This window comes from Gobius niger, assembly GCF_951799975.1.
Source record: "Gobius niger genome assembly, chromosome: 6".
Lineage (NCBI taxonomy): Eukaryota > Metazoa > Chordata > Actinopteri > Gobiiformes > Gobiidae > Gobius > Gobius niger.
In genome coordinates this window covers 34,753,475-34,768,289 of record NC_136857.1, presented here as the reverse complement: position 1 = coordinate 34,768,289, position 14,815 = coordinate 34,753,475, and positions in this window count along the sequence as shown.

Genomic DNA, 14,815 nt, shown 5'->3' with positions numbered 1-14,815 from the left:
CGTCAAAGACAAAGCTGAAGCCCAGAGACCCAGGACATACAGATAAACGCAGCATCATGAAAATCACACAAATGTATTTTCTTGGGTGAAAAACACCTGGCAATAGTGTTCTAGGGTTAAATTGTAATTGTGAATAATTTGAGGTTATATTACAAGATAGAAATCCATATATGCTGTATTCAGACCCCTTCTACCTACCCGTGGTCGTAATGTTTTGCCTGACGATCCTCATTGTCTTGCACTGTCTTACCCTGGCCTCTCCCTGCTCTCCGCTCCACTCCTCCTTGGTGGCCCTCTGCTCCCGTGCTCTCTCCCCGCTGAAGGGCCCTGGATGGCGGGTGCGTTTGGTGACTCCGGGCATGCTCCCGTGTGCTCCTCTGCAGTTCGATCAGGTGTGCGGAGCAGCGGGCCAAGCATGTGTGAATGTGAATGAGTTTTTATCTCTCGCTCGTCGCCGCCTGATGGAGCAGTGACCTACCGGCGGATGCAAAGCGAATCCTTGAAACAGAGCCAAGACATAAACCCCAGCGCGGCGTCCAGGTGGAGGTTACGCCGCCGTGTCTGGACACCGGCCACTTTCAAAACTTTATTTATGCTCCGCGGCTTGTAAGATCACGGCAGATACTCTTCGAAGTCGTAAAAACGTAGCTTTGGAAATAAATTATGAGTGATTTGCCCTTATAAAAGAACTCAATTTACTGGGAATCATGAGCGCGAGGGAGTCTGCAGATCCAACCAATGAGGAGAATAAAAAGTATGTACAGTGTTACAGCAGTTTATAATGTGAACAATGAATCAGCTTATCAACATATTACGTATGTATTGCATTTTGTTGGTTAAAGGGACTATACAGAGTTTAAAAATATTAAAACTAAGTATTTTCCTCCCCCTACATGTTCCAGCCATGTCCTAATGTGTAGAATGAGCTCAGACCTTCCATATTTCTTTCCAGAATGCGACAGGACCGGCCAATTCGGGCGTTCTGCTCTCACAAAATGTCATCCGATGGGCGGGGGAGCGACTGAATTTTGTGTTGCATTATGGGTAACACATATCTAGGGCTGGGTACCGTTAAACGGTACCTACTTGGTACCGACCGAAAAGCTCCGGTAGGGGGCGGTATCGAAAACCTTTTTTTTTCGGTGCTAATTTTCGGTACTTTTTCTCTCCAAACGTCAATAAATGATCCGCAGTGAGTCTAAAAAAGCCTGAACTCATGAGCAGCTTCAGCGCAAATGCAGAAGCGAAGCAAAGCTATAACTTACTAACACTTCAGTCATTATCAGAGGCAGAGCCGCGGTCTGAGCCAGGACTAAACCAGGACTAAACCAGGACTTACAGTAAACAGGTTAAAAACCAGGACTAAACCAGGACTGAATAAGAAACTAGAGCTCTTAGACAAATAGAAAAGCAGTGACAAGAGGGTAGTGACAACAAGAAACACATGGACTTTACCTTTAGCTTTAGCCCCGCAGAGCCTGAAGTTACTCGCTGTTGTTTACAACTCCAGCTGCACCAAATGGCTGCACCGGAGCATTTGGGATCAAAGATTGTTTCTGGAAAAGGTGAGGGCTCACTCTGCATTAGCCATTTTTGGAACAGTTATGGTGCATTTTTAGTGAAAGAGTGAGCTGTTTGTTTTCCTGAACGATACTTTTTATACACATTATTTTAACTCAATTAAAATAACACAGGTATCGAAAAAAGGACCTTTAAGGCACCGGTACCGAAAAGCAGGTATCGTTAAAGTAGTGGTACACATATCTTCGCAACTAATTCTGTAGCTGATATTTTATGATGCAGACTTTGACTGTCCCAACTCCCTACATTTGGGGCTCGTACCTCCCGCCTCCCTTCACACTGCCCCGCTGTAAGGTCTCCCGCCCGGCTCAGAGCCTCGAAGGCCGGGCAGGAGAGTTAACAGCTGCCCCCGGGGTCTGTGAGCTGTCCCTGGGAGACTACAAAGCATTGACAGCCTCTGATTATCTCTCTGCCCAATACAACTTTATTGAGACTGTGTTTTCAACGTGAGAACATCAGCCATGTCAAAAAATAAGTCCGTAGTCAATCAGTGGTTTTGTAAAGCCCAATATCACAACAGGAGTCGCCTCACAGGGCTGCACAAACCATTAAGGCAATAAAACAGAACAGAAAAGTCTCCATCGCCTTCAGCCTGAATGCAGTATAATAGTAACAGGAAGTGCGCTAGGCCATGAACGGAGTCATTTTTTGATCACAGCGCCGCTCAGTGGATGAAACTGGGGAGAAATTGGGAGAGCAAAATGCCTGAATTCTCCTCGATTAAAACGCACCACGCGACTATCATGAAGAACAAAATCATGATTAGATTCAAATTTACCGAGCCCTATTGAAAAGGTAACTTCATTTGATCAGTTACTACATATTTTCCACCCCATTCCAATCAATGGGCCATAAAATCTGATCGTTTCCTTTGAACTGAGCAGTACAAGAGTGAAAAGCGTGGTCATTAAATGCTTTCTCTTTCATCTCTGCGCATGTAAACACACAAGGCCACAGCTCTTTAACCGTGGAAGGTCAGTCACTAATGAACTGCTGCAGCGAAGCTCAGGGCACTCACACGTCGAGTTTCCCTTTGCAAACCCAAGGACATCGCCCGAGTTTAATGCATGAAGACTCTTCTTCTGTGCTTCCGCGTTATTGTATTTTTTACTATATTAAAGTAGAGTATGAAGGATTTTTATTATTATGGTATAGACAACACCTACCAGCGTCCCATGACATAACACTTGTTTATCTTTGCACCGATTGTTTGGATTACATACCATCTTAACACACGATGCAATATAAATCCATTTGGACTCGACCTTGTTCATATTTGAAGTGAGGAGCTCCTCTTTGCTAAGTGCATCGTGAATCCAAGCCGTAAAACCTGTGTGTATTTCTGTTAACTCCCAAACCCTGCTCATTCACTATTTCTCGCCTCAATATCAGTTTTCAGCAAAGAAAAGCAGCAGCTAACCCATGGTTATTCGACTCGAGCGAACCGATTTACAGTCAAAAACAGCTCCACTGTGCAATAGTGCAGGGCAAAGTGGAAAATAATGACCTCAATTCAGGCCCTGCCCCTCTATGTGAGAACCACTCATCCCCGTGAGTAGGCCATTTCGTTTTAGACTGTGAACAATCAAAGAACCAGAGTTACTGTATGTAACTGCGCGCATGAGAACCGTGTGGATTCAACTCCCCTTTGATACAAAAAGGCCACGGACAAAGACTTTACTCTCGTGTATTTGACAAACTACTGTCCTGATTCTCCGCTAGAGACAATAAGAAGAGAGTTTAAGGCGAGACACGGGAGGTGAAAGTATTGATTTTTCACGTAGTGGTCGAAGTGGAGATTTTTATCTATTTTCCTCCCTTTACATCTTAGTTTTCATGTCAGAGTATAAAAATGACAAAACTCACCCGCATGATGTTTATTTTATGATGTTTTGTCCGCCTGCGAGGTGGGGGCAACCCGGAAGTAGCTGCTGCGCTGCGTAGAAAGTCCGTCTTTCAAGCGGGTTTTCATTCATAAATATTGACAAATTTTACATCCACGTGTCCTGCTAAGGGTCCCCGTGATGACGCTTTCACCCAAATATGGTATTATTCCTCCTACGAGAGGCCCGGTCCGGAAAAGTCGGAGAACGGGCCGCGCATGCGCAGTCGTTACAAAACTTCAGAGCTGGTGTTCACTGAATGAAAAAAAGCCTCACTCGGGCAACGAGGGAACCCTTATAGAAGCTCCCACAGACTCCAAACTTTCCAGTCTGAGACCTAACAATATTTTGAAGGTTTTTTCAGAGGGTTTTTTTAATATCTAATTCCTAGCCTGATTCATTCAACTTTGAAACCAAAAAAACAGGCGGAATTTGAGTTTTTACAGATTTTTTCACTGATGATTAGTTTATTGAAAAACTAAACAAAATATCCAAAATCCCCTCTGAAAAAATCTTAGTTACTAATATGTCAATAAAATAAAACCATAAATTTTAATCTGGCTCAATTCATTATTTTTGATTTCGTTGCCCAAAATATAGACAATTTTGGCCATTTTAATGCTCAAAATGCCTTATTTTTATGTGAAAACATAAAATGACAGAAAAAGTGCAATACATTTTTTTCTCATATTTATATCTGTGATGTTCAGCAAAAGTTTCAAATTGACATCTCTACATTTATTTTTTTCCCCTATTCACCTACAGTGTCTCGCCTTAAATGAGCGCGTGGCCGATGCCCCGAGTCCGCGCAGAGAAAACATTAGAGCAGCGCCCGGAACATGGGTGACATGCAAGCGCACAGGAGGCAAAATTTCAGACTTGGATACTGCAAATAAAACCCGATTCTCAATACCGATTCCGATACCACGGCAAAAAGTCAAAATCCCCTTTTAAATATATATACTATAGTTGCTGTAGGAAACTTGTGTCTCTTTTTCTATCTGCTCTGTTTCATCTACACTACAGAACAACAATATATTAGTTTATTTGGTTTTATAATGTTGTTCAAAAATAATTGCGAAAAGGTCAAATTTGTTCTTATTAAATGCTTTGTATCTTCCATCCATCCATCCATCCATCCATCCATCCATCCATCCATTTTCTTCCACTTTTCCGCTGCTGGGTCATACATTGCACCAGCCCCTTCTGGCTCCTCCTGCAGGTGGTGGGTCCACAGAAGGACGGCCTTATGATTCTAACCGGGCCTGTTGGTCTTTCATAAGGAGCTTCTGAATTGCTCTTTGTCTGACCCGTCACCTCGGACCTGTTTGCCATGGGAGACCCTAGAGCACGAAGCCCTGACAACAGAGCCCCCAGGATCATTCGGGCGCTCAAACCCCTCCACCATGTTAAGGTGGCGGTTCCAGGAGGGGTGCTTTGTCTCTTCACCTGCAATATTCATTGTCAAATACTAAAACTATGTATTAACAATATAAACTATTTACTGAGCCATGACCATCATGTTCAAACACTGTCTGTTTCTGCCTTAAATTACACCATTGTACAAAGTCTTTTAAAACCCTCCGAATATATTCATGAGTCAAGTACAAACAGTAAACGCGTGGCTTTACAGTTGCCATTGATATTAGGGATGCTCTGATACCGATACCTGTATCGGGTATCGGGCCGATACCACACGCTTGTACTCATAGTCGTACTCATTAATGCGGTCCCAATACCAGAAACCGATACCACTTGACGTGTGTCCGGCGCTTCTACAGGAGCAGCTCCACTGAGGAGAGAAAATAACAACAAACTGGAGAATTGTTTAGAGTAAATCCAATATTCCACATAGAGCTGACTTTATTACAGACGACACTCCCTAAATCAGAGTCTGTGCTGGATTTAACCAGAGCTAAATGTTAGTTAGTGCTGCAGCGTCTGCAGTGTTTGCAAGATACAGGCTAATGTTGCTAATGTTGCCAAACTAGCCGCTAACTCAACGACTAAAAAGTCCTCAGAAAATCCAAATTAAAGAGATACAACATGTCCATATTGAGCGAAAATGAGCTGCAGCAAAACAATCAAAATGCTGAAGCTGCTGGATAAGTTACTATAAACACACGAGAAAATCCACACGGAGCTGAAGTAAAGCAGAAAAGCAGCAACAAAGCTGCAACAAAAAAAAGAACAAAAAGCATCAAAAACACAATGAATGTTTTTTTTTTTTTTGACAAACCCTGGTCCTTGAACTGTTTGATCCGAAAATGCCAAATGTCCACAAAGACAAATTCCTTGCATCATCGTCCTGTCCTTTTCTCCGCATGTTATTTAAGTGTCGTCAATCACAGCTTGTTTAGGACATTTTTTCTACACACTTGTATCTCTTTTCTCGCTCCTCCCGGCATTAGTTTAGCACAACATTAAGCAGGCGGCGGAGACGGAGACGAGCGGTGGCAGATTGCTGGTGAACTGCCTTGTTATTATCGACAAGGATTTTCACAAAATCCCGAACAACTCCTTTCATTATGAGCCCCGTGTGTGTGTGTGTGTGTGTATGTGTGTGTGTGTGTGTGTGTGTGTGTGTGTGTGTGTGTGTGTGTGTGTGTGTGTGTGAGGAGGGGTGGAGGGGGGGCCTTTGGAGCTGTTACGCTGGTACACAGCCCAGAACAGTGTTTGGAAGTCTGCACGTGTTTGCCTTGTTCTTCAGTTTCTCGCACAATAACATGCTCCAGATTACCCCTCGTATTGTGTCTTTCCAAGCATCGATCGTGGGGTCTTTTCTGTTCTCGCGAGTTGGGTGGTTTGACACATTAGCAAGTCAAATGTTTGCACAGAGTTTTAATCATTTGTTTATTTATTTTGGAAAGTAATGGTAATCTAAACTTAACTATTATGAGGAGATGCTCGTTCTCTCTTGGACTTGGACGAACATTCAAGGACAATCTCTCGCCAAGAAAACAGAAAGAGAGATTGGTCATGTATTTATTATTCTCTCAACACATGATACAAAAAGCCATCATGAAGCCTAGGCGTTAATTCAACCTGGGAGACTAATTTCAGCATCACCTCCAGCCAATGATCACTTCTGTGAGGGCCACACCTCCACCTCAGCTCATCAACGTAAGAGCCGCACCTCCATAGCAGCCAATCATCGCCCTCGGTCCCGCTTTAAGCCTCCAGCAATCATGGTTTGTTCGCTTCCCAGCTGTGCTGCGACCCACCTCCACCGCGTCTCCCCCTCTTCTGTCCACGGCTTCTCCCAGCTGCTTCTTCACGGGTCTCCTATACCACCACCAGTGTCCAGGCTCCGGGGGAAGACATCCCTAACTCCAAGCTGTTCATCCATCCTGACTTTCATACATGGATGTTACCGCCGGGGTCTGATCGCCAAAACTAATCGCTGCTTTTGTCTGTTTGAGTCTATCCAAGTTGAAATAATCATAATATTTCACTCTAAAGACCCTTATAACGTCAGAGCAAAATCAGAATAATAATTGCACATAAAGTTCTCATTATAAAAACAGCAGGAATAAAAGAGTTCCTAACGCCTCCAGTTAAACAGTGGAGCATCACCAAACGTTTGCTGAAGGAACTTTTAATATTCTGTAAAGATACTGTGGAGCAGACGGTTCTTCAAAGACGAAGCAGTTCATCTTTTTTTGTTTTGTTTACATTGTCATGTTCACCAAGTCCAGGCTCGGGTCGACCACAGAGCCTTTTAAATCTGTTTGTTCATCCTGTTCCTGTTCTTCACAAACACCTCCACGCAGAACAGCATAAAAGACCTGAGCGTTCTCAAGAAAAACAACCTGGGCTAAGCCTTATGCTCACACACCAAGATACTTGTAAGTTCCTACATTTTCAACAGGCAAAAGGAACTCAATAATTCCAACAAAAATCGGGAAACTCTGACCACCAAAAAAGGATTCATTTTATCCATTTTTACAGATGGGAGCAACACTCGGGAAAAACTTGACATACAGTACACCTGTGGAGGATCTGAACGTCCAGCTGTGCCAAAGGCTCTCCAAGCGCGCTCTGCGCAATTACGCATCACTTCCCAAATCGCAGCAGCAGCAGCGGACACATTTCACCACTCTCATATTATATTATATGTGTTGGCTAAGTTATCGCCATTTTACTCACAACAACAGCGACACCAAAGCACTCCTCACCATTGATGTCTTCGTGAGTGCTTCTCCATATCTCTCCTGTTTACTTCCATCTCTGTCCTCAAACGTCCTCGTGTTGTCAGACTCCGTGTCACCCGTGTGTCCAGTTGTCCGGTGACCGCGGCAAACCTCAGATCCGCACCGGGTTCCAGTGCTTATGGTGCGGGGAAATTCCTCGCGTCACCCCGGCAAAGTCGGGCCTCGGCTCCGCTCGCTGTTCTCCACAAAGTCCCGCGAGTTCCTCTTGAGAACGTGCTGCCAAATGTCCTGATCAAACTGATGTGGTTCATTTCTCCGCAGTTTCGTCATTTAAGGATAAAACATAAAACATCACAGCTGTGTTTAGCTCGCGGGTTTTTGAACAAGGTTTGACGGAAACTCGCTTCGTCCAATGAAAACACGTGTATCAGACAGAGGGCGTTTGGGCAGGTGAGTCTGCGCTCTGATTGGCTGAAGGATCTGCTACTTCATCCGCGCAGTAATCTTCACTTTACTGCGCAGTAATCTTCACTTTACTGCGCAGTAATCTTCACTTTACTGTGCGGATGCCAAACTACTCCTGGTATTATTACGCCTTACAATATAGTCCCCCCTTTTATCTGCTAAGAAAATCCACATTGTTTAATTTTGTGTAATTATACTTTGTAGTGGAACACTTCACGTAACCATATTTAAATAGGGAAAACGTGGAAGAGCTTGGTAGCTTCTATCTTGACCTGTTTTGGAGCTATAGTGGAGAGCAGGAGAGGCTAAATGCTAACGCCGTCTGCGCTGTGTTTACGTGATTGAAGGCACGGGGGAAGACCAGACAGGTCCTAAAGAACTCGTCAAAGCTAAGGTAAGAACATATCTCAGTATGTAAAAACGGTGGCTTATTCCTTTAACCTTCAAATAACAGTCGCAGTAATATCAGTCTGGAAATACTCCTTCAGAAACTACATATAAGTGCATGTTTGCTTCGGTCTAGTGTGATATAGGAAAGTCTCAGATGTCGACCTGTCAGGGCTCCCCATATACCATGTGTGACTTTTCCATATCGCACGCTTCTATTTAAAGAACACAGGGACGGTAGCCCTGCAGGGACATGTGGCCACAGTTACATAATCCTACACTGTCCTCTTCAGCCCTACAGTGTATTTCCGTTTGCTCACTGTCCATAAAAATAAGTCAGCAATAAAAGGCGGCTCCGTTTTATTCTTGAAACCCCAAAGCCCCAACAAATAGAGCTTGTGGACACTACTGTACGTTTGAATTCAAGTCCTGCCACCACGGAGACAAATGCATGTGTTTTAAATCATTTTAGTGGTCCTATACCAGTGTTAATTTTGACAACATATTTTATTTTAGTTTTAGTCTTAGTCTTTTGACTAAAATGTAATGTAATTAATGTAATTTTAGTCAAGATTTAGTCAAAAAAACCTTTTCAATTTTAGTCAAGTTTTAGTCGACTAAAATTGCATGTCAATTTAGTCGACTAAAATTAAGACTAATTTAGTCGACTTATATTTCTAATATTCATTATAATCATATTTAATCGTGTTCCTCGACTTCAGGAGCTGCTCCACATGAACAAAGCTCAGAGCTGATCCTTTGACAGTGAATTTACATGATATGAGGCTCTTTCAGACTGTCAATAGAAGTTCGGATGATTTTAGTCTCTCCCTTTCATTTTTATTTAGTCTTAGTTTAGTCGACTAAAATATCTGGACATTTTAGTCATAGTTTTAGTCTCATGAGAATCTTTTAATTTAGTTTTAGTCCAATTTTAGTCTTCAAAAATAACACTTTGACTAAATATTTTAGTCAACGGAATTAACACTGTCCTATACTTCCATTTTTAACATTGTTTTGCTTTTTAAAGTTCTTTAATCATTGTACATGAAATAGACCTATTTACTCGGGGTGTAACGGTTAAAGGGATATTTCAGGATTTTTGACAGAGTGTTGCTGATTTCTGGAGATATTTTTTTTTGTAATTCATGCAGTTCTTGTATTTGAAGAGTTTCGTGGCGCTAGGCTAGTGCATTTCTATAGTATCAGCTAGCCTGCATTAAAAACAGTCTGACCCGCCCCACAGTGCACCTGAGGCAAACCACTTATAACACCAGACTAACCATATAAATGTCTGCGTCAAAAATCCTGAAATATCCCTTTAAGCTATCTCACTTTTCGGTGCGTATGGTGCAAGTACAACCTCAATTTTGGCACATTTTCTGTTCATGACTTGCTGCTTTTAAAAGTCCTGTGGAAACATTGTAAAGGACAGCTTCATCCATTGGGCCATCAGGAAGCTGAACCATAGACTGTATATATAATGGACAGCTTCTGCTCACTCCTCCCCGTTTACCACAATGACCACGCTCGAGGGGGAAATCGTGGCGGATTTACAGACTCCCCCTCCCCAGCTCTGACGAAGCATGTTCCTAAAAAGGGCATAAGGGCGGGATATTCACCGTAGACTCCGCCCTTGCGTGACGTATAGCTCGCGCAGCTCCAATGCTAACAGTCTGACCCTCATTAAGTACGAGATTTCTAAAGCCTTAGAAAGTGTTTAAAAAATAGAAACCAGGCGCTAAAGTTGTTTTTAAGTCTAATACTTTTCAATGGGGAACTGCAATATGGAGGTACTACAGCAATGGCGGCCTCTAGTGTCGTGGGCATAAAGCAGAGCAGCCATTGAGCTGAACCCTCCCCTTCCCTTCCTCTGCTGCCCCCTATAGTGGCTATTAGGGAGGTCACGGTTACCGGTGTAGCGGTAAACCCGGTAAAAATGTTGAATAATAATTACCGTCTTGTTTAAAAAAAATATTCTACGGCGGTGGATTACCGCGCCCGTGGTTTAGGCAAAATAAGCCTTATGAGCCGCCGTCTCATCTGCTGAAGTCGCCACGCAGGCGCCTCTGTAGCTACAACCAAAACTAAACTTTCTCGAAGCTGGAATCATGTCCGAGACGACAGCGCAGGATCAGCCTCAGAGACCGAGCCTGAAGTCTGGACATGTTTTGGGTATTTTAAGAAAGACGAAGGACAGTTGATAGAGACAGTTTTCCTGTTTGCGGAATGTGCAGGAAAAAGTGTCTCTAAAGCAGCAATACTTCGAACCTCTGACTCACCTGTGTGACCGTAAGTTCACGTTAGTGTTTTAGCTAAAATGCTGATGTGGGAGAGTGTAACGAGTCGCCCCATAATGCGGCTGCAACGCCACCGCCAGCATAAGCCGTGTCCGGATACCTCCGCACAATGGCACAATGCGTTACGGGGCTCCAAGTGGCAGATTGAAATAGATTCACTCTCGCCGCAGTTTTATGAATTTAACACTGATCACTGTCTGATGGCATTTTCCCAAATCTGCAAAGCGAAAGCTCACTGAAAGGACACAAACTCAGAACAATTTTCCTGATATAGACGGTTTATCTTGTTCAAAAATATTCTTCTTCTTCGTTTCTGGCGCTATAAATAGTACATGTAATACCCTCGAAACGATCAACAACACATCGTTATAGTTCCTTTACTTTGATGTAAAAAGTTGCACTTTTGATAAGGCTTTGTCTGTATTTATTTTAAATGTAATAAGCACTGTTAAACTTTTTTGAAACTATTTCAGTTTGTGTAGGACTATCAATGCTTTCTGAACATATTAACACATATTAAAATTTTCATACCGTGACGGCCCTATAGTGGCTATAAGCATCATAAATCTAAATAGAACCTTTAATATTACGAATGGAGTGAAGCTTAATCTCTATCCTCATACATTTCTTTTGCTATTCATATTTCTTGTGTAGTAGTTGTTATACTGTAGCTGAGTGACAGATAACATATGAAAAGGACGTGGTGTAACAGCGGTAAGAGAGAGCTGCACATTCAATGTCACTGTCCAATAAGGAGAATAACATTATGTGAGACCCAGGTCGCTCCGTCCGTGGCCCGCCGCCGTCTCTAAGCCTCCCCCGCTGTAATCCTCGGTTAGCAGGGCTCCAGAAGACCAAAGGCCGCCTGCTTGTTATGGTTCACAGAGCCGAGCGCGACCTCCACGTGTCCTGTACCTCCGGATAATGAGAGGGTTCCTGTGACATTGGCTTTGATTTAGGCGCCGTCTGTGTGTGCGGAAACTCCAATCAGCCGCCATCGAGTCCGTCTGAAGAAGACCAGTATAACCGCTTATTCTGTTGGAGATCTACAACCCCCGCCTGAACCAATTTGGCTTAACCCAAATCTAAAACGGCTTGTTGAATAAAGCGTAAAAATTGCGATGGATGAAAACGTAGCCGAAAAATGACAAAAATGTGCCGGAGAAGCAACGATAACGCAATAAAAAAAATCACGATCAGTTTTGTAGGCCTTAGCTTTCAAATGAGGTGTTACACTGGCCCATAAACTGTAAACTCTCCAGTAAAGAAGCTTTTAGATTTGGGTAAAGCTGAACAGGGGAAAATGCGCTCACAATGATTCTCAACCTTTTTTAGTCACAAGTCCCAGTATGACACACAACCCCCATGCACGTTTTCCATTCAGACTAGAAAAAGTGACCCTGAAATAATCCAGTGACCCCCGTAGCGATCCCGACCTCAAGGTTGAAAACCACAGAGGCATCAGTGTAAAACGTTTTGATTTGATTTCTTTGCCAGAACAGCTTTTAGAGTTTGGACAATGGAAGATTTTTTTGTGTTAAATCAAAATGGGGAAAAACATTTGTTGTTGTTTGAATTCAGGTTTATGTAAAAGTTATGAAAGAGCTACATGTATTTGTTTTAATCATCAAAAATCAAGATCAAGAACATACTACATACTACAAATACAGGCAAGGAACAGGATAAACACTGGCCGTGTCCCGAGAGAGAGAATATACCCGTCTCCACACTGCATACAACATACAACCTAACATCACCATTAGACATCGGTGTCTGTCCAGCCCATGTCCAGCCCCTGTTCAACCACTGCGCTAGGTCTGGAGCTGAGGATTTCACAGAGCGCCCCCTGTCAGCAGGAAAACAGCCTGCGTTCAGAAACACAAGCTCGGGCCTTTAATAAGTGCCAAAACAGCCTAATGGACAGTGCCTGGTTTAAAAGTACGGATCTATTCTGTTAGATAGATAGATATTAGATACAAATATTTTTTTCATGAACTAGTTTTCAGTGACATTATACAAATATGGTGTTTGTGGAAGCTTCTTTGCCACAATGTAATCATGTACTATGGTGGACAGTTTGAAGTATCTGGGTGTTCACCTCAACAATAATCTGGACTGGTCCCACAACACCAACGCCCTGTACAAGAAGAGCCAAAGTCGCCTCCACCTTCTGAGGAGACTGAGGTCCTTCAGAGTGAGCAGCCTCTGCTCAGGACTGTTTATGAGTCTGTGGTGGCCTCTGCTCTCCACTACGCTGCCGTGTGCTGGGCCCCGGGCCGAACAGAGCAGGACAAGAACGGACTGAACATGCTGGTCAGGAGGGCCAGCTCTGGACTCTGTGGAGGAGGTGAGGGACCGGAGGGTGTTAGCCAAGCTCACCTCCATAATGGACCACACCTCCCACCCACTGCACGGGACTGTAGATGAGCTGAGCAGCTCTTTCAGTGGAAGACTGAGACACTCAGTGCAAGAAGGAGCAGGTCCTTCATCCTCACTGATGTCAGACTGAACAACAAGACTGTAAAGAAACATGTGCAATAACCCCCTTGCAAAACTACGTGCAATAATCTCTGCATCAGAGCCACTTTATTCTCTGTATTAGTCTTATTGTATTTTTTAATTTAATTTTTATTTTCCTATTGTTTATATTTCTGCCCCTTAAGGTTTTTTCCCCCTTTTTTGCTTACTATTTATGAAGAAGAATTCACTAATCTACAGAGAAACTTGTATGTGTTAATTTAACACCTATGCAATTTACTTCAAGGTGAATTTCTTTTTTTTTTTGCCTGCAGTTTCTCCCCTTAAAATGTGGATACGAAATCACTTTCTTGGCAGTTTTGAGTCCATCCACGTCAACACTGAGGGTAAAAGTGTCCTCCAGTGGGTCTTAAGACACTGCAGCAGTCGCGAGATTCGTACCAGCTTCCCTCCAATTCTTTGCCACTCCACTTAGGCGTCCTAAAATGCAAAACATTAAAGATGTTTTTTTTATGTCCTTTTTGAAAACATCTTAATTTTTACAAAGAAAGCTCACATCCTCTCTGTGCCTCCTCAGACAGAAGCTTTGTTAATGTGTCACAGACAAGAAAACATGACCCTTTTTGCTTTCTTACGAAACTCTTCTCATAAAACATCGAGCAACTTTGTAAACAGGGATGTGTCATTTTATTGAGTTCTCTTCGGTTTCGTTTCCGTTCTCTTCAAAACCAAAGCAAAAACTAAATTGAGCAGGAAGCGAAGAGTGATTCATTAAAGAAGGCGACTGGCAGGATGAAATCTGCGCCGTCTATAAATCACGCCGCGTCAACGTCACATTCAATTGACTTTTTGTTCTGCAGTGGAGCCACAGTGACTTGGAGGCGGGTGGTGTTTGACTCTTGTTTCTATTATGTAACAAGGGTCGAACGGACCGAACACATTCTATATGTCATGCAGTTTATGGAAATTGCTTTTTGACCCCTGGTGTTTCATTTCAGTCAAGCAGCAATTTTAAAGAACAATGTTACTTTTATCCCCTTAATGCCTGAATTTATTTCCAGCTATATAAAGAATCTACTCCATCCATCCATCCATCCAACCATCCATCCACCCAACTCATCCGTCCGTCCGTCCATCCATCCTGCATTGTTTTATCAAAGCTCAATAAATCTGACACTAAAAATCCCTCTGTAAAAAGGTTCAACTTATTGGACAGTTTAGAGTCTGTAGGTGCTACTAAAGTGGATATTTTGTTGCAAGAATGGAAAGAAAACCTCTTCTTGAGAAAATGGGCTCTAATGTTTGTAACTTCGGCAGCGGCTCTCTCCCAGAAAGGAAGTGACCATATTTGGATTACAGCATCATCTCGGTCACCTTTCGTGCTACACAAAATTTCTCAATATTTATGAATGAATACGCATGGGAAACTGGCAGTTGTGGCACAATGTTGTAGTTCCATCCATCCATTTTCAACCTCTTTATCCGGGGCCGGGTCGCGGGGGCAGCAGTCTCAGCAGAGATGCCCAGCCTTCCCGATTCACGCACACCTCCTCCAGCTGTTCTGGGG